The 18,620-nt window shown below is 42.6% G+C and overlaps 1 protein-coding gene across 1 annotated transcript in view; it reads left to right on the forward strand.

Moving 5' to 3' along the window:
- PREP (prolyl endopeptidase) overlaps positions 1-18,620 on the forward strand; it is a 134,672-nt gene that overhangs the window by 77,175 nt on the left and 38,877 nt on the right. The window lies entirely within an intron of this gene.

The raw sequence follows: 18,620 nt of genomic DNA on the forward strand, positions 1-18,620 counted from the left end.
ATTGTCATGGTACCACCAGTTCAGTCTCTGGTCACCATCTTTTCAGGTTGCGAATCTCCATTTTTGTTTTCTTAGCGCCCCAAATGTACTGAGTTTCTCAGAAATGGAATCACTTACTAATGGATGATGCAGGATGACTCTGTTCCTTTGCAGTGAGAGGTCACCTGTCAGGCACCAGGTGTTTATCAGGGCTCTCCCACCAGGGGGCTGGACCACAGAGACCATAGATTAAGAATCAGACTGTTGTTTGTGAAGGAAAATTAGAAAAAAGAGCACTGATGCCCCCGAGGATGTTTCTGTGAAACTAGGGCATCATTTTACCTCAGTGAATTGCCCTTCACCTGTCTAGGAGTAGTCTAGATAATGGGCTAGATGTAGTTCAAAAATAAATAAAACCTTTTTTTTTTTATGAATTATGCTTTTTATTTATTTTTGTTTATTTTTTTTAACATCCATATTGGAGTATAATGGCTTTTCAATGGTGTGTTAGTTTCTGCTTTATAACATAGTGAATCAGCTATACATATACATATATCCCCATACCTCCTCCCTCTTGCATCTCCCTCCCACCCTCCCTATCCCACCTCTCTAGGTGGTCACAAAGCACCAAGCTGATCTCCCTGTGTTGTGCGGGTGCTTCCCACTAGCTATCTGTTTTACATTTGGTAGTGCATATATGTCCATGCCTCTCTCTCGCTTTGTCACAGCTTACCCTTCCCCCTCCCCATGTCCTCAAGTTCATTCTCTACGTCTGCGTCTTTATTCCTGTCCTGCCCCGAGGTTCTTCATAACCTTTTTTTTTTTTTTTTTTTTTTTTTAGATTCCGTATATATGCATTAGCACACGGTGTTTGTTTTTCTCTTTCTGACTTACTTCACTCTGTATGACAGACTCTAGGTCCATCCACCTCACTACAAATAATTCATTTTCATTTCTGTTTATGGCTGAGTAATATTCCATTGTATATCTGTGCCACATCTTTTTTATCCATTCATCTGTCGATGGACACCTAGGTTGCTTCCATGTCCTGGCTATTGTAAATAAAGCTGCAGTGAACATTGTGGTACATGACTCTTTTTGGATTATGGTTTTCTCAGGGTATATGCCCAGTAGTGGGATTGCTGGGTTGTATGGTAGTTCTATTTTCAGTTTATTAATGAGCCTCCATAGTGGCTGTATCAATTTACGTTCCCACCAACAGTGTAAGAGGGTTCTCTTTTCTCCACACCCTCTCCAGCATTTATTGTTTGTAGATTTTTTGATGATGGCCATTCTGACTGGTGTCAGGTGATACCTCACTGTAGTTTTGATTTGCATTTCTGTAATGATAAGTGATGTTGAGCATTCTCTCACGCGTTTGTTCTCAATCTGTATATCTTCTTTGGAGAAATGTCTGTTTACGTCTGCCCATTTTTGGATTGGGCTGTTTGTTTTTTGGATGAGCTGCATGAGCTGCTTGTAAATTTTGGAGATTAATCCTTTGTCAGTTGCTTCATTTGCAAATATTTTCTCCCATTCTGAGGGTTGTCTTTTGGTCTTGTTTATGGTTTCCTTTGCTGTGCAAAAGCTTTGAAGTTTCGTTAGGTCCCATTTGTTTATTTTTGTTTTTATTTCCATTTCTCTAGGAGGTGGGTCATAAAGGATCTTGCTGTGATTTATGTCATAGAGTGTTCTGCCTATGTTTTCCTCTAAGAGTTTGATAGTGTCTGGCTTTACATTTAGGTCTTTAATCCATTTTGAGTTTATTTTTTTGTATGGTATTAGGGAGTGTTCTAATTTCATTCTTTTACAAGTAGCTGTCCAGTTTTCCCAGCACCACTTACTGAAGATGCTGTCTTTTCTCCATTGTATGTTCTTGCCTCTGTTATCAAAAATAAGGTGACATGTGTGCATGGGTTTATCTCTGGGCTTTCTATCCTGTTCCGTTGATCTATATTTCTGTTTTTGTGCCAGTACCATACTGTCTTGATTACTGTAGCTTTCTAGTATAGTCTGAAGTCAGGGAGCCTGATTACTCCAGCTCCGTTTTTCTTTTTAAGATTGCTTTGGCTATTCGGGGTCTTTTGTGTTTCCATACAAATTGTGAAATTTTTTGTTCTAGTTCAGTGAAAAATGCCAGTGGTAGTTTGATAGGGACTGCATTGAATCTGTAGACTGCTTTGGGTACTATAGTCATTTTCACAATGTTGATTCTTCCAATCCAAGAACATGGTAATCCAATCCAATCCATCTGTTTGTATCCTTTTTATTTTCTTTCATCAGTGTCTTATAGTTTTCTGCATACACATCTTTTGTCTCCCTAGGTAGGTTTATTCCTAGGTATTTTATTCTTTTTCTCGCACTGGTAAATGGGAGTGTTTCCTTAATTTCTCTTTCAGATTTTTCATCATTAGTGCATAGGAATGCAAGAGATTTCTGTGCATTAATTTTGTATCCTGCTACTTTACCAAATTCATTGATTAGCTCTAGTAGTTTTCTGGTAGCATCTTTAGGATTCTCTATGTGTAGTATCATGTCATCTGCAAACAGTGACAGCTTTACTTCTTCTTTTCCGATTTGGATTCATTTTATTTCTTTTTCTTCTCTGATTGGTGTGGCTAAAACTTCCAAAACTTTGTTGAATAATGATGCTGAGAGTGGGTAACCGTGTCTTGTTCCTGATCTTAGTGGAAATGGTTTCAGAGTTTCACCATTGAGAACTATGTTGTCTGTGGGTTTGTCTCCTATGGCCTTTATTATGTTGAGGAAAGTTCCCTCTATGCCTACTTTCTGCAGGGTTTTTATCATAAATGGGTGTTGAATTTTGTCGAAAGCTTTTTCTGCATCTATTGAGATGATCATATGGATTTTCTCCTTGAATTTGTTAATATGGTGTATCACATTTATTGATTTGCGTATATTGAAGAATCCTTGCATTCCTGGGATAAATCCTACTTGATCATGGTGTATGGTCCTTTTAATGTGCTGTTGGATTCTGTTTGCTAGTATTTTGTTGAGGATTTTTGCATCTATGTTCATCAGTGATAATGGCCTGTAGTTTTCTTTCTTTGTGACATCTTTGTCTGGTTTTGGTATCAGGGTGGTGGTGGCCTCGTACAATTAGTTTAGGAGTGTTCCTCCCTCTGCTATATTTTGGAAGAGTTTGAGAAGGGTAGGTGTTAGCTCTTCTCTAAATGTTTGATAGAATTCACCTGAGAATCCATCTGGTCCTGGGCTTTTGTTTGTTGGAAGATTTTTAATCACAGTCTCAATATCACTGCTTGTGATTGGTTTGTTTATATTTTCTATTTCTTCCTGGTTCAGTGTCAGAAGACTGTGCTTTTCTAAGAATTTGGCCATTTCTTCCAGGTTGTCCATTTTATTGGCATAGAGTTGCTTGTAGTAATCTCTCATGATCCTTTGTATTTCTGCAGTGTCAGTTGTTACTTCTCCTTTTTCATTTCTAATTCTATTGATTTGAGTCTTCTCTCTTTTTTTCTTTATGAGTCTGGCTAATGGTTTATCAATTTTGATTATTTTCTCAAAGAACCAGCTTTTAGTTTTATTGATCTTTGCTATTGTTTCCTTCATTTCTTTTTCATTTATTTCTGATCTGATCTTTATGATTTCTTTCCTTCTGCTAACTTTGGGGTTTTTTTTTTTCTTCTTTCTCTAATTGCTTTAGGTGTAAGTTCCGGTTGTTTATTTGAGATGTTTCTTGCAGTAGGATTGTATTGCTATAAACTTCCCTCTTAGAACTGCTCTTGCTGCATCCCATAGGTTTTGGGTCGTCGTGTTTTCATTGTCATTTATTTCTAGGTATTTTTTGATTTCCTCTTTGATTTCTTCAGTGATCTCTTGGTTATTAAGTAGTGTACTGTTTAGCCTCCATGTGTTTGTATTTCTTACAGATTTTTTCCTGTAATTGATATCTAGTCTCATCGTGTTGTGGTCAGAAAAGATACTTGATGTGATTTCAGTTTTCTTAAATTTACCAAGGCTTGATTTGTGACCCAAGATATGATCTATCCTGGAGAATGTTCCATGAGCAGTTGAGAAAAAAGTGTATTCTGTTGTTTTTGGATGGAATGTCCTATAAATATCAATTAAGTCCATCTTTTTTAATGTGTCATTTAAAGCTTGTGTTTCCTTATTTATTTTCATTTTGGATGATCTGTCCATTGGTGAAAGTGGGGTGTTAAAGTCCCCGACTCTGATTGTGTTACTGTCAGTTTCCCTTTTTATGGCTGTTAGCATTTGCCTTATGTATTGAGGTGCTCCTGTGTTGGGTGCATAAATATTTACAGTTGTTATATCTTTTTCTTGGATTGATCCTTTGATCATTATGTAGTGTTCTTCTTTGTCTCTTGTAATAGTCTTTATTTTAAAGTCTGTTTTGTGTGATATGAGAATTGCTACTTCAGCTTTCTTTTGATTTCCATTTGATTTCCATTTGATTTCCATTTGCATGGAATATATTCACTTTCAGTCTGTTGGTGTCCCTAGGTCTGAAGTGTGTCTCTTGTAGGTAGCATACATACGGGTCTTGCTTTTGTAGCCATTTAGCTAGTCTGTGTCTTTTGGTTGGAGCATTTAGTCCATTTATATTTAAGGTAATTTTCGATATGTATGTTCCTATTACCATTTTCTTAATTGTTTTGGGTTTGTTATTGTAGGTCCTTTCCTTCTCTTGTGTTTCCTGCCTAGAGAAGTTCCTTTAGCATTTGTTGTAAAGCTGGTTGGTGGTGCTGAATCCTCTTAGCTTTTGCTTGTCTGTAAAGCTTTTAATTTCTCTGTCAAATCTGAATGAGATCCTTGCCAGGTAGAGTAATCTTGGTTGTAGGTTCTGCCCTTTCATCACTTTAAATATGTCCTGCCACAATGTGTCCTGCCACTCCCTTCTGGCTTGCACAGTTTCTGCTGAAAGATCAGCTGTTAACCTTATGGGGATTCCCTTGTATGTTATTTGTTATTTTTCCCTTGTTGCTTTTAATATTTTTTCTTTGTATATAATTTTTGATAGTTTGATTAGTATGTGTCTTGGCATGTTTCTCCTTGGATTTATCCTGTATGGGACTCTGAGCTTCCTGGACTTGATTGATTATTTCCTTTCCCATGTTAGGGAAGTTTTCAACTAAAATCTCTTCAAATATGTTCTCAGTCCTTTTCTTTTTCTCTTCTTCTTCTGGGACCCCTATAATTCGAATGTTGGTGCATTTAATGTTGTCCCGGAAGTCTCTGCAACTGTCCTCAATTCTTTTCATTCTTTTTTCTGTATTCTGCTCTGCAGTAGTTATTTCCACTATTTTATCTTCCAGGTCACTTATCCGTTCTTCTGCCTCAGTTATTGTGCTCTTGGTTACTTCTAGAGAATTTTTAATTTCATTTATTGTGTTGTTCCTCATTGTTTGTTTGTTCTTTAGTTCTTCTAGGTCCTTGTTAAACGTTTCTTATATTTTCTCCATTCTATTTCCAAGATTTTGGATCATCTTTACTATCATTACTCTGAATTCTTTTTCAGGTAGACTGCCTATTTCTTCTTCATTTGTTTGGTCTGCTGGGTTTTTACCTTGCTCCTTCATCTGTTGTGTGTTTCTCTGTCTTCTCCTTTTGCTTAACTTACTGTGTTTGGGGTCTCCTTTTTGCAGGCTGCAGGTTCGCATTTCCTGTTGTTTTTGGTGTCTGCCCCCAGTGGGTAAGGTTGGTTCAGTGGGTTGTGTAGGCTTCCTGATGGAGGGGACTGGTGCCTGTGTTCTGGTGGATGAGGCTGGATTTCGTCTTTCTGGTGGGCAGGACCGTGTCCGGTGGTATGTTTTGTGGTGTCTGTGACCTTATTATGATTTTAGGCAGCCTCTCTGCTAATGGGTGGGGTTGTGCTCCTGTCTTGGTAGTCGTTGGGCATAGGGTGTCCAGCACTATAGCTTGCTGCTCGTTGAGTGGAGCTGGGTCTTAGGGTTGAAATGGTGATCCCTAGGAGAGCTTTCGCTGTTTGATACTACGTGGAGCCAGGAGGTCTCTGGTGGACTAATGTCTTGAACTCGGCTCTCCCACCTCAGAGGCTCAGGCCTGAGACTCAGCCAGAGCACCAAGACCCTGGCAGCCACACAGCCCAGAAGAAAAGGGAGAAAAAAGGAAGGAAGGAAGATAGAAAAAAATAATATAAAATAATGTTATTAAAATAAACAATAAAAAGTAATTATTAAAAATAAAAAAATTTTAAAGTAATAAAAAAAGAAAGAAGAGAGGAACCAAACCAAAAAACAAATCTGCCAATGATAACAAGTGCTGAAAACTATACTAAAAAAAAAAAGAACAGAACCCTAGGACAAATGGTAAAAGCCAAGCTATACAGACAAAATCACACACAGAAGCATATACATATGCACTCACAAAACGAGAAACGGGAAAAATATATATATATCATTGCTCCCAATATCCACCTTCTCAGTTTGGGATGACTCGTTGTCTATTCAGGTATTCCACAGATGCAGGTACATCAAGTTGATTGTGGAGCTTTAATCCGCTGCTCCTGAGGCTGCTGGGAGAGATTTCCCTTTCTCTTCTCTGTTCCCACAGCTCCTGGGGTTCAGCTTTGGATTGGCCCCGCCTCTGCGTGTAGGTCGCCTGAGGGCGTCTGTTCTTCGCTCAGGGAGGATGGGGTTAAAGGAGCAGCTGCTTCAGGGACTCTGGCTCACTCAGGCCGAGGGGAGGGAGGGGTGCGGATGCGGAGCGAGCCTGCGGCGGCAGAGGCCTGCGTGACATTGCACCAGCCTGATGCACACCGTGTGTTCTCCCGCGGAAGTTGTCCCTGGATCCCGGGACCCTGGCAGTGGCGGGCTGCACAGGCTCCCGGAAGCGGGGTGTGGATAGTGACCTGTGCTTGCACACAGGCTTCTTGGTGGCTGCAGTAGCAGCCTTAGCATCTCATGCCCGTCTCTGGGTCCACGCTGATAGCCGCGGCTCGCGCCAGTCTCTGGAGTTCGTTTAGGCGGTGCTCTGAATCTCCTCTCCTCGCACACCCCAAAACAATGACCTCTTGCCTCTTAGGCAGATCCAGGCATTTTCCAGGTAAATAAAACTTTGTTTACAAAACCAATGGCGGACTGGATCTGGCCGCGGGCTGCAGTTTGCCAGCCCCTCTTCTATATCAGAGGTGAACATACTGGCCTCCGGTTTTATTGGAGAGCAGCCACACCTGCTTGTTCACACAGTGCCTGTGGCTGCCTTAGTGCTTTACCTGTGCAGCAGAGACTGCCTGGCCCACAAAGGCTAAAGCTCTTAGTATTTGGCCCTCTAAGACCAAGTTTTCTGATCCTTAGTCTGTAGAAATAGTATTTATAAAATCAGAGTGTTCTCAGTAGACATACAGGGCCTTTGTCTTGAAGCTCTGTCAGGCCTGAAATCTACATGTGCTTCTTGGGTGACATTGGGTGAGTCATTTAACTTTTCTGCCACAGTTTTTTCAGCTGTAAAACAGAGTTAGTGCGTATTTTGCAGCATTCCTGCAGGATTCTGTGAGATGATGTATACAGGCATACCTTGTTTTATTGTGCTTCGCTTTATTGCACTTTGCAGATACTGTATTTTTTTTACAGATTGAAGGTTTGTGGCAACCGTGTGCCGAGCAAATCTGTGTTGGTGCCATTTTTCCGACAGCGTTTGTCCACTTCATGTCTCTGTTGTATTTTGGTAATTCTTGCAAAATTTCAAACTTTTTCATTTTTATTATTATATTTGTTGTGATCTGTGATCAGTGATCTTTGATGTTACTATTGCAAAAAAGATTATGACTCACTGAAGGCTCAGGTGATGGTAGGCATTTTCCAGCAATAAAGTGTTCTTTAAGATATGTACATTGTTGGGCTTCCCTGGTGGTGCAGTGGTTGAGAGTCTGCCTGCCGATGCAGGGGACACGGGTTCGTGCCCCGGTCCGGGAAGATCCCACATGCTGCGGAGCGGCTACGCCCGTGAGCCATGGCCGCTGAGCCTGCGCATCCGGAGCCTGTGCTCCGCAACGGGAGAGGCCACAACAGTGAGAGGCCCGCCTACCGCAAAAAAAAAAAAAGATACGTACATTGTTTTTTAGACTTCATGCCATTGCACACTGAATAGACTACAGTATAGCGCAAATGTAACTTTTCTTTGCACTGGGAAACCAGAAAATTCATGTGACTGGCTTTTTTCTGATACTTGGTTTATCGTGGTGGTCTGGAACTGAACCTGCAGTACCTCCAAGGTATGCCCATATTAAGTGTCTGGCACATAGAATATAATCAGTGTTAGAAATAAATTCAGCAGACTTTTAGTTTTCCACAGCTATTTTGGCTTCTTTCATTTTCAGGGTGAGCCATTGCCTGTAGAGGTATGTTTTAGGGGCAGTAGCCCGTCTGGTGCTTATATGGTTCGTTAATTCACCATAGTCCTGCATTAGACTTTTAAAATCACTTGTAGGCTGTCATTCTTTGCTGTTTTCCGTTTTCTCCATGTGTAAAAAATATGTCCCTATCAACTGTAACATTTGACCTTCTCGGGAACTACTTCTAGTCCCTGCCTGGGCATCCTCAGGCACACGCGCGCGTGTGTGTGTGATGCCACTGCCTCTCCCATCAGTAATGCAAAGGACGCCCAGGCAGCAACCAGTGACTGTCCCTGCCTTCTGCCCTCAAAGGTACAGCCTTGGCTGCCCTAGGATTGGGCAGAGTTGCCCATGAGAGACACCCCCCCCTCCCCCCCCCCCTCTTCTTCTCATCTCTACTGTGCAGCCCCTCTGGTGTATATTTTCAAAAAACATTGTTCTCATTTTTTTCTGCTTCCCACAATTCCTGCCAAAGTGAGTAATTACCTTTGGAGTTTGGGGCAGGGAGGGGGACCTGTAATCATGACAGCTTCCAGCGAGGCAGCCTCTTCTAGGGAAGTGACCTTTATTTCTCAGTGAGGATGGTGGAGTTGTTTTTCCTATCAGGTAGCTGTTTTTTTTCTGTTCTTCACAGAGGATACACCAAGAAACTACTTACAACCTAATATGTATTGTTTTCATTTATAAATGAAAAGATAAAACTTTACAGTTGAGCACGTGCTTGTATGGAGTAGAAATCCCTCAGCCGTGCGCATAGCAGCCTGAAATTTCCAGATTAAACTGGGGAGGAAGCGCGCTTGGGTGACGCCAATTGCTATGCCGTTGGAAAACTCACTGAACTCCTGTGTCTGGCTCTCCACTTCTCTGACGTTGAGCTACTGAAATGCTTGCAACCTTTTATTTGTACTGCTGCAATAGGAGGAAAAAAAGATTAAAAGATTCATGGTAAATATTTAAGGAGATAGTAACTGAGTAACTGGACAGAACGCATTGGTTTTACAGATCTTAAGGAGGTATGCCTGGGGCAGAGCATAGCCTCTCTAGTATAATGGCAATAGAAGATTTTAATCGGTTGATTATATACATCACACACATTGCACTGAGTTATTTAAATAGAATTCTTTCTTTGTGTAAAGGTGCCTTTGGAATGTACCATGATGTCACAACACCATCGACTTAAAATCCACTTTGCAGTGTTTAGCTCAGGTGTGCACAGCAGAGCTTTGACAGGAAATGGGAGCGTGACAGATGTGCGCACAATTCGATCAGGCTGTCAGTGGTGTTGCCAACAATGACCAAACGGTAAAAGCAGACCCTAGAGAGGAATCTGTGCGTGAATGGAAAAAATTCCTTATAGTATGTAATAGAAACCACAGCATTTTGGGGGGGAAAAAAAGATACTCTTTGTTTTCAGTTCCTTCAGGGTAATGATGCTTTTGATTTCGCTTGACTCTGGTGTTTATATTTATTCTGTAAGTGATTTTAAAATAAAATCCCCTGGGCTAGTCGTCATTCCTTCTTACATTCTGTGAGGCACATTATCGTTTTGAAGCAAATACTGCAGCACAGCTTACCCTGCATGGTTAGACAGTACAGTTAATGGTGGTCACAGCCATGCACATCTACCTGGTGGTATAGCTGGTCAGGTGGACCAAGCTAAGGAGAGAAAAAGAGGAGGCTCAAAGAAACACATGGCTGAATAAGCCACAGAGGGCTGTTCTTTCATTTAGGACCCAGAGCATCTTGAATGGTGGTGGGATAGGGGGTGGGAGTGTTCTAGATTGCTGAGGGACACAGAACAGAGCTACTGTCTGTGTAATCTTTATCCAATCCTGACTACAGCTGTGGGTAGAAAATTGATCTGTATCGGAAATACAATTTTGAAAATCTGATCCTGGAAACACTGTTTCTCTTCCGATCTGGGGTACACATAAGAATTTAGTTTTGGATAGGTTTATCAAATCTGCAATTGACTGATCGTTTTTCTCCTTTTATTGTGAATGACATGACCACGTAATATTGGTTAGAACATCTGTGCCCGTGTCTTTAAAAAGAAGTTGAAATACTGAGCATCAGAAATTACATTAATAACACAGGTTTGGCGATGAGTGATTTACCTGAAAAATCTGTCTACATTTATAATCAGTAATACGTTTCATTTTAAACAGAAGCAAAGGAATAGAGAAATGTAGTCTGTCAACAAATATTTATGATGTGACATGCAATGCCAGGTGGTACTGTTTGAAGACAGAGGAGTTCCAGACAGAGGCACTGTCCCTGGGAAATTTATAGTCAGTCTGGAAAGTTGAGACACAGAGATCTGAAAGGTCAGACATCCCCAAGGATGTTATCCCAGTGATCAAGGGAAAGGTGAAAGCTTCCATCAGCAAGGCCACGTCCTGGTCAGGGTCGTGGAGGGAGTCTTCCCAGGAGAGGTGGAAACTGGGCAGGGCTTTGAGGGATGGCTGCTTCCGTAATTCCCAGGTCCTTACTGGGACTCCTGAAGAATTTTACCACAACCCTTCATTCAGAGACTGCCTCTGCCTTTTTGTAGCAGGATTTTCATAATTTCACAGGAAGTTCGAGAAGAAAGGAATCATGCCCTCGACATCCTATGCAGGTAGGGTTGCCTTGGGCAGCTGTCTTTTGTGGATGGAATAGTGTTTGCACTGTGGTTGAACGTGGCATGACAAAGGATGTAGTGTAGCAGAAATGCAGTTTTTGGTTTCTCATTGTCTCATTTTTGTTCAGCCAGCTGAGAGATTGGATTTTCTCCTCCCAAAATGAAAGACAAAATTTATAGACCTGAAAAAGAACAGTGTACTCTGAATCAACTCCCTTAACAACAGTTTCCACATTTTATAAAAGAATACATTAGAAGGAAGATTCAGTTTTATGGGGCGATAGCAAACCTAAGGCAATAGAGTATAGAAATGGTAAGAATTATAAGTATTTAACACAGATGTTAGTATCTTGATTCCTGTCCTCTTGAACTGAGGAATGTTACCTTCTGAGGTTTACCTGCAGTAACGCATGTGAGACATCAAGAACATCCCAAAGGCAGTTTGCATTGTAGCCGACCAGCAATGCTAAAATTAGATGATTCTTTGGGTTTACCAAGATGCCTTGGCATAGACAGAGTGGCATTTTCTTTCTTTAGATTTTTTTCTCACCTTGGCGATATCTAATTTGTAGTTGCTAGCATACGGGTTTTGCCATTCAGAGAACATGTTCTCAGAACATTAATTAGTGTTTTAATACTCATTAACTTCTGTGCTGAGTGCATGGCATATGCAATTTTTGACTCATCCACATCCTTTGTGAGCTGACTGTTGAACTAACGATACTGTTTTCCTATAGCGCTGTATTCTCACGGTTAGGAATAGGTCAGAAATCTTCAGAAAATGTTAGTGAAGAGTGAATGGGGGAATGTTTTCAAAAAGAACGTTTTGAGAGGATACAGTGCTTACATATGATTAGGAAGTGGCCTTAAACTGAATCAGTTGTTCTTGACGATTTGTGCCTAAGCTTTCATGTTATTTTTTATAGTACGCTTCGCAGTGACATATTCTTGCATAAACAGATTCCTGCCTTCCTTTAGGATTCTCTTTGTCGCCCAGCCATTCTAGATTGACAGCATAATATTCATATTCAGAGGGCGTATGTTTGTACCTGTTTCCTCTTTAGATAGCAACTGTGTTAAAATAATTTGACTGTAAAAGATGATAAGAGGGCTTCCCTGGTGGCGCAGTGGTTGAGAGTCCGCCTGCCGATGCAGGGGACATGGGTTCGTGCCCCGGTCCGGGAAGATCCCACATGCTGCGGAGCGGCTGGGCCCGTGAGCCATGGCCGCTGAGCCTGCGCATCCGGAGCCTGTGCTCTGCAACGGGAGAGGCCACAACAGTGAGAGGCCCACGTACTGCAAAAAAAAAAAAAAAAAAAAAAAAAAAAAAAAGATGATAAGAAAGAGTCTTGGTTTTCTTGCTATCTTATAACAGAGGAATAGGTTATGGGGCCCAAGTGCGTGGTCGGTGCAGTTTCCATACCATAAAGAAATCCTCTTCCATGTTTTGAAAAAGGACATTGCTTTGCAGCAACCTGAGAATATGTAACCCACTTAGAGTAAAAATCACAAGGTTGCCTTGAGAATTGAGCAACCAAGTCCCCGGAACGATAGGCCTGGGGAGATTCCTTGAGTCTCCTGCGGGCTTCCTTGTTGCAAGGTGGAAAACAGCTTGAGGCACTTAAATAGTGCCCACTTAAGTATATTCAGTTTTTGTTTAAATTTTTCCAAGAGTCATGGCTGTCGAAATCCATAAAAGCTGCGGGTTGCTGAGCTTTGCTGATACTGAGGTCAGTAGATTTCAGATTACTCACAGCTAACAAGTAGCTCTAGCTCCTTGATAGAAAACTATCCTGGGAAAAAGAAAGTTCTATTTCATTATCCTATAAAAACAAAGTAGAGGGGCTTCCCGGGTGGCGCAGTGGTTGAGAGTCCGCCTGCCGATGCAGGGGACACGGGTTCGTGCCCCGGTCCGGGAAGATCCCACGTGCCGTGGAGCGGCTGGGCCCGTGAGCCATGGCCGCTGGGCCTGCGCGTCCGGAGCCTGTGCTCTGCAACGGGAGAGGCCACAACAGTGAGAGGCCCGTGTACCGCAAAAAAAAAAAAAAAAGTAGAAAGTCACTTCCCTCTTATTAGTACTGAATCAGTAGTGTAGTTGCATCTATGAATAGTATGTGCTAATGGTGCTTATCTTTTGCCATTTTAATAATTATTTCTGGTTTTAGAAATGAGTCTGAATCTCAAGGTGTGTTATTCAGATTAGATTAGATTTCTCCTGTGAGCAACAGAAGAAAAAGTCAAAAATAACCATGGCTTAAAGGAAAGAGATGTTTCTTTTTCCCTGTCACATAAAAGAAGTGCAGGGGACATCAGTCCAGGAACAACTTGGTGTCTAAGGGGTAAGGAATCCAAGCTCCTTCTCTCTTGCTGCTTTATCCGTACATGGCTTCCATTCCCACCATCACTTCATGGTCCTAGAAGGCTGCAGGGGTTCCAGGCATTTTATATCCACTTTCCAGCCAGCATGAAGGCAGCAATAGGGAAGAAGAGGGAAGGGCAGGTGTTTGCCCTGTTTGCCAGAGGTGACATGTATTATGTCTGCTTTCACCTTATTGGCAAAAACGTACTCATGTGGCCACGCTTGGCAGAAGGAGGTTTAGAGATGTAGTGCTGATGCCATGCGCTCAGCACAGAAGTTAATGAGTATCAAAACACGAATTAATGTTCTGAGAACATGTTCTCTGAATGTCAAAACCTGTATACTAGCAACTACAAATTAGATGTAGTTTTATTCCCAGAAAAAATGTACCAGCTAAAAATTAGGGCCTTATTATCAAGGAAATGGGAATGGATATTGGCGGACAGCTAGCAATCGGCCACAGAAAGCAAAACAGGCCTTCAGCAAAAACTTGGTGGGGACCCTGAAACCAAGGAATCCAGACGCCACCTGGTGGCCAGGTTTCTAAATCTCGGTTTCCCACTGGAAAAACTAAGACTCCAAAAGAGTTGAATTTTCAAATATTATCATTGTGAACAGTAGAAGTCACACACTACAAAGACAGGAGCACCCTTTAAAGAGGCTCTCCTGTCCCAAGAAGAAAGGCATTTAGTATTTCCTCTAGGACATGAGTATTCGCTCTTCCCGAACGCTTGTCCTGACTTTAGCAGAAGTGATGCAAGAGTATATGAGACTATTTGAGCATTAAAATCAAGGTGAACTGAGGGGCTACCTCTGGCATGATGAGGAGGCCAGGTAAGCAGTGTCCAGATGGCTGTCCAAGCGTCATCTTCCTGCCTGGGGTAGCAACTCCCAGCCACACCCCCTGCCCTGTCCCTGCAGAGGATGTGGACACAGGCCATCCTCAAGAGCCTGCTCCTTGGAATGGAAGCATGGCACGAATCAGCCTTTGGGCAGGTGTCAGGTCCCGAATTTCATAGCCGCCTCTTGCTTTGTTCCAGATGGTTTGTTTTTCCACTATTGGTTTGGGGCTCTGGACAAATTGCACATACATTAGGGTTCGTCTGTTTGAACCCTCTCATTTTAAAGATGAGGAAACTAAGGCTCAGTCTGCTCAGTGTTTTAACAAAGGTCACACCACCAATAATTGACAGAGCCAAGACTAGAACACAGAGCTCCAGAGCTGTGCTAATCCTGTGCGTTTTGTTATGAGGACAAGTTATTTGCTGTCTCTATACTCGGTTGGGATTTGGTTTTCGTTTTTGTTTTTTCCACCTTTAAAATAAACAAATTAGCCTAAAAGCCTCTAAATCCCTAAGCTTCCTTACCTCTAAAAGTATGTTTCTACATCATGTAAAGATCTAGTGAGTACTTTGTAGAATTTTATGGGACCTATTAAATAATAAAAAATACTCTCTGTGTGAAAGGAGAGGCAAGAAGGGCCCATAAGTTCATTTTTTAATGACTTATAAATACTGTTATGATTTATTTAAATATTCACTTCCAGTCTCCTTGTTGCATTTTAATGGAGGTCCTCATTGTATTATCCACTTATTTATGTCATATATATTATACACATAAACATTTATACATTTATGTTTTAATGTATTAAAATATACAGAGGGGCTTTAAGTCTTAAATGTCGGTCACCACGTGGCAACTTGAAACTCCATTTAAAGTATGTTCAGAAGTAAAAAACTTAAGTATTTATGTTTTTGCTTTTGTCATCTTTGCTGGACTTCCCCCAAGGTATTATTGGCGGAAGGTTGGCAGTAATGCTAATTCTGGCACTCGGTTGCCTCTGATTCAAAATCAGAAGAATATTCACAGATTTATTTTGGAAACTCTAGCCTGAGATGTTTGCTTCTTATGCAGTGAGCCTGGAAAGCAACTTCAATGGCCGGAGCAGGAGACCTTCTCTATGGCTTTTCCTTAGAGAGGGGCATCCGTTCCAGTGTCTGTCTGCAGATTTCTGCCTTCTCCATCGGTGAAGTTAGACAAAGAATTAATAGAATTGGGAGGGTGTCTAGAAATCTGATAATTGTTCAGATTTCCTCTGCATTGAGAAAGCTCAGCAGGAGAGAGTTGGGGCTTATCTTTTCTGTAACAATATCATTCCTAGCCCCAGGGTACATTTTATGTAGGTTGCCAGCTAGACAAGTGTTCTCTGGCTTCCTGCTCTGCTCGACCTTTAGGGCAAAAGGAGAGAAGAGACCATAGTGTGGGCTCTTTACTTGCCACACAGTTTCCTCCCTGCCTTCTGCCTTTGCCTGGAGCTGCACGGATGGTCAGTGGATGATGGCAGGAATACCAAGCCCTGTGGGTAGTCCGTTACCTCCCTGGAGGAAAAGCCATTTCTGGCCTATCACTGGTCTGTGAAGAAGGGAGGAAATTCTTTCCCTAAGTATAATCCTTTGATGTGCCCTGACATGGGTTTAGCAAAGCCGACTTGATCCTCCTCTGTGCACTCCCAGTGCTGACTCAATGTACGGAGTAGATTAGAAATGTAACAATGATAAACGTGATGGTACAGTATCGCGAAGTGGAAGGCATCGCGAGGGTATTAAGCAGGGACACACGCAGGCTCCTGGTCACTGTCAGTGTCAAGTGTGAGCTCCTCTACCAACTCTTGGTGCCATGCTTCATCCACCCCACAGAGGTACCGCCCCACCGCCCTGAGTCCCCACCCCAAACACTGCACACCACCCAGGCTCAGCTCCCAAACGGCCCTTGACCACCATGCCCAGACTCGCCTCTGCCTGGCTGTCCTTCCTCTGTGCTCCGTGCTGGCACTGCTCGTCTTCTTTACTTTGTTCTCTGAAACGCCGCACGTCTTTCAGAGATGCGCCGCACGTCTGCCGAGATGCCTCTTCTTGTTCCTGCCCTTGGGAACGCAGTCAAAAGCAAAACACAGGGAGAGGGGATATTCAGCTGGTGCTTGAAAACATAGCAAGGGTGTGTACACATAATATGCCAGCCTCCATGCCAGCGTTCTCTGCATTATCTCATTGCTTTAGAGAAGAGCCATCCCTGGAGAGCTATACTCTTGTGATCTCAGCTTTCTGGATGGGGAGCCTGTGGTGTAGGGAAGTTAGATGAGTCGCCCCAGGTCACACCGTGGCATAAGCGGTGCGTAAGCCACATCTCTGATTGTGCAGTGCACTTGAGCATCTGAGCAGCTGTGCCCACCTCCCTGATCAGGCTGCCACAACTCAGCAGTCAAGTGCCCTGAGGTCGGTAGTTCTAGGTCTCCGTGTAGAAATCAACATAAGACATTGTGGTTTTATTAAGACTGTAGAGAAAGCTTCACCATTGACCTTGGTTAATGTCTCAAAAGAAAGAACTGTAAGTCATCTCCTCAGGCTGTATTGATAAATGCAGCCCAGATTCTTGTGCATTTAAAGTCATCTGCTAGTCAAGTCTGCTAAGTAATGGATGACGCCTTGTGTCCTCCTTGCCTCCAGCTGCCTTCGTTTGTATACATATGTATATAAACATAAATATTAATATGCATACAGACATGTTTTTAACAGAATATACTCTTTGATCCCAGTTAAGGTAGTGGGTAATTCTGAAACTGAATCTCAAACAGAAAACCGTCGAGGGTGCAAGTAAAAATCATTATATAAAAATCATTTTATGCTGCCTACATCTGGACCCTCCTCTTCTCTGTGTTTTGCAAAGGATATGTCTAGTTCAACTCTAAAATTTAATGTGAATATAGCTCATGTAAATATTTGGAAGAGATTAGAGAAAAGTATAAATGCTCTAAACTGTGGCTGGTGTGTTTGAGAATGTGCAGGTCTGGCTGTGTCGGAAGCACTGACTTTGATACGTTGCTCAGAATCTTCAGAGATAGGAAGGACAGGCGAGTGTTACGGGGCGTTGCCAGAGCTGCCTCCACTCACCCATCTAGACTTTGACACCTTGTTCAAGTTCATTTACGACTGCCAGCTGGTCCCCTTCTCCTCCTCACCTTGCATCAGAAATTCCTGGTCTGCATTGATTGGTGGAGGTGGGATGGGGAAGAACCACTGCATTTATGCAGTCCCTGTACGTATTAAAAATGTACTTTGTGCCAAGCGTTGGGCTAAACACTGGGAATGTAGCAGTGACCTAGAGAGACGTGGTCTTTGCTCTTATGAGGAATATGGGCAAAAGCAAGTGAACAGAAAATAAATGTGAACATTGCAAGTTGGAACAAGGGCTGTGAAGAAAACAATGACTGTTGCTGGGAATGACAGAGGGGCCCAGTGTGAATTGGCCCAGTCGTCAACAAAAGTTCCCTTGAGATTTCATTTAAGTGGAAACTTAAAAGCTAAGAGGGAACGAACCACGTGAAAATGAGGGAAGAAGAGCCCAGCATGTTAGAGCAAAGGCCCCGAGTATAAAGTGCTTGGCTTCAGAGAGGATCGGAGAGAAGACTGGGAAATGGTGAGTGGAGGAGAATGGAGGCTGGGTGGGGGGGATGGCAGGGTTTTGTGGCCATGTTAGGAGTTTGTTCGGGATCCCAAGTGTGGTGGGAGTCCCTACAGGGTCTTTACTGGAAAGTGACATGTTCTGATTTAAGAAAACCATCGTCTGTTTTGTGGAGAATAGATTTAAAGGGCAGGTATGGACGTGGAGAGAGCTGATATACATCTGTAACAACAGACCAGGTAAGAGATAGGGTGGCCTGGACTAAAGTGTAGCCTTTGGACGTGGGGAAGAGTGTGTTTGGAATACACCTGGGAGGTAGAGTAAGCAGGATAGAGTAAGGGATTGAACATGCAGGGGACAGGGGAAGGGACACATCAAGGATGACTCTGAGATTTTGAATCTGAGTAGCTGGTATCATGTATCAAGTTGTCAGCATGTATCAAGTTGTCAGCAGTGGGTTGGGGAGGATGGGTTTGAGAGGGAAAATGTTTTGGACCTGTCAAGTTTGTGGTGCCTGTTACATTTTCATCCAGGCAATGATGTCAAGTATGGAGTTAGACATTTGGGTCTTATGGTCTAAGGGTTGGAGTGATAAATGTGGGCATCTTCAGCATTAGTGTACTATTTAAATCCAGGGGCAGGAACAGAGTCACGTGGAGGAACACGTGAGAGTGGAGAAGGCTCAAGGCTGAGCCCTGAGGAGCCCCACATCTAGGGGTTAGTTGGAAGAGGAAGAGCCAGCAAAGAGCTGGAGAAGCAGCAGCCAGAGAGATGCAAGGAAAACCAGCAAACCGCAGGCCGGGTAGACCAGGAAGCCAAGAACAGTGTATGAAAAGGAGGGCGTG

This window comes from Aethalodelphis obliquidens, unplaced genomic scaffold, assembly GCF_003676395.1.
Source record: "Aethalodelphis obliquidens isolate GAN/ISIS:26980383/991018 unplaced genomic scaffold, ASM367639v1 scaffold3, whole genome shotgun sequence".
NCBI lineage: Eukaryota > Metazoa > Chordata > Mammalia > Artiodactyla > Delphinidae > Aethalodelphis > Aethalodelphis obliquidens.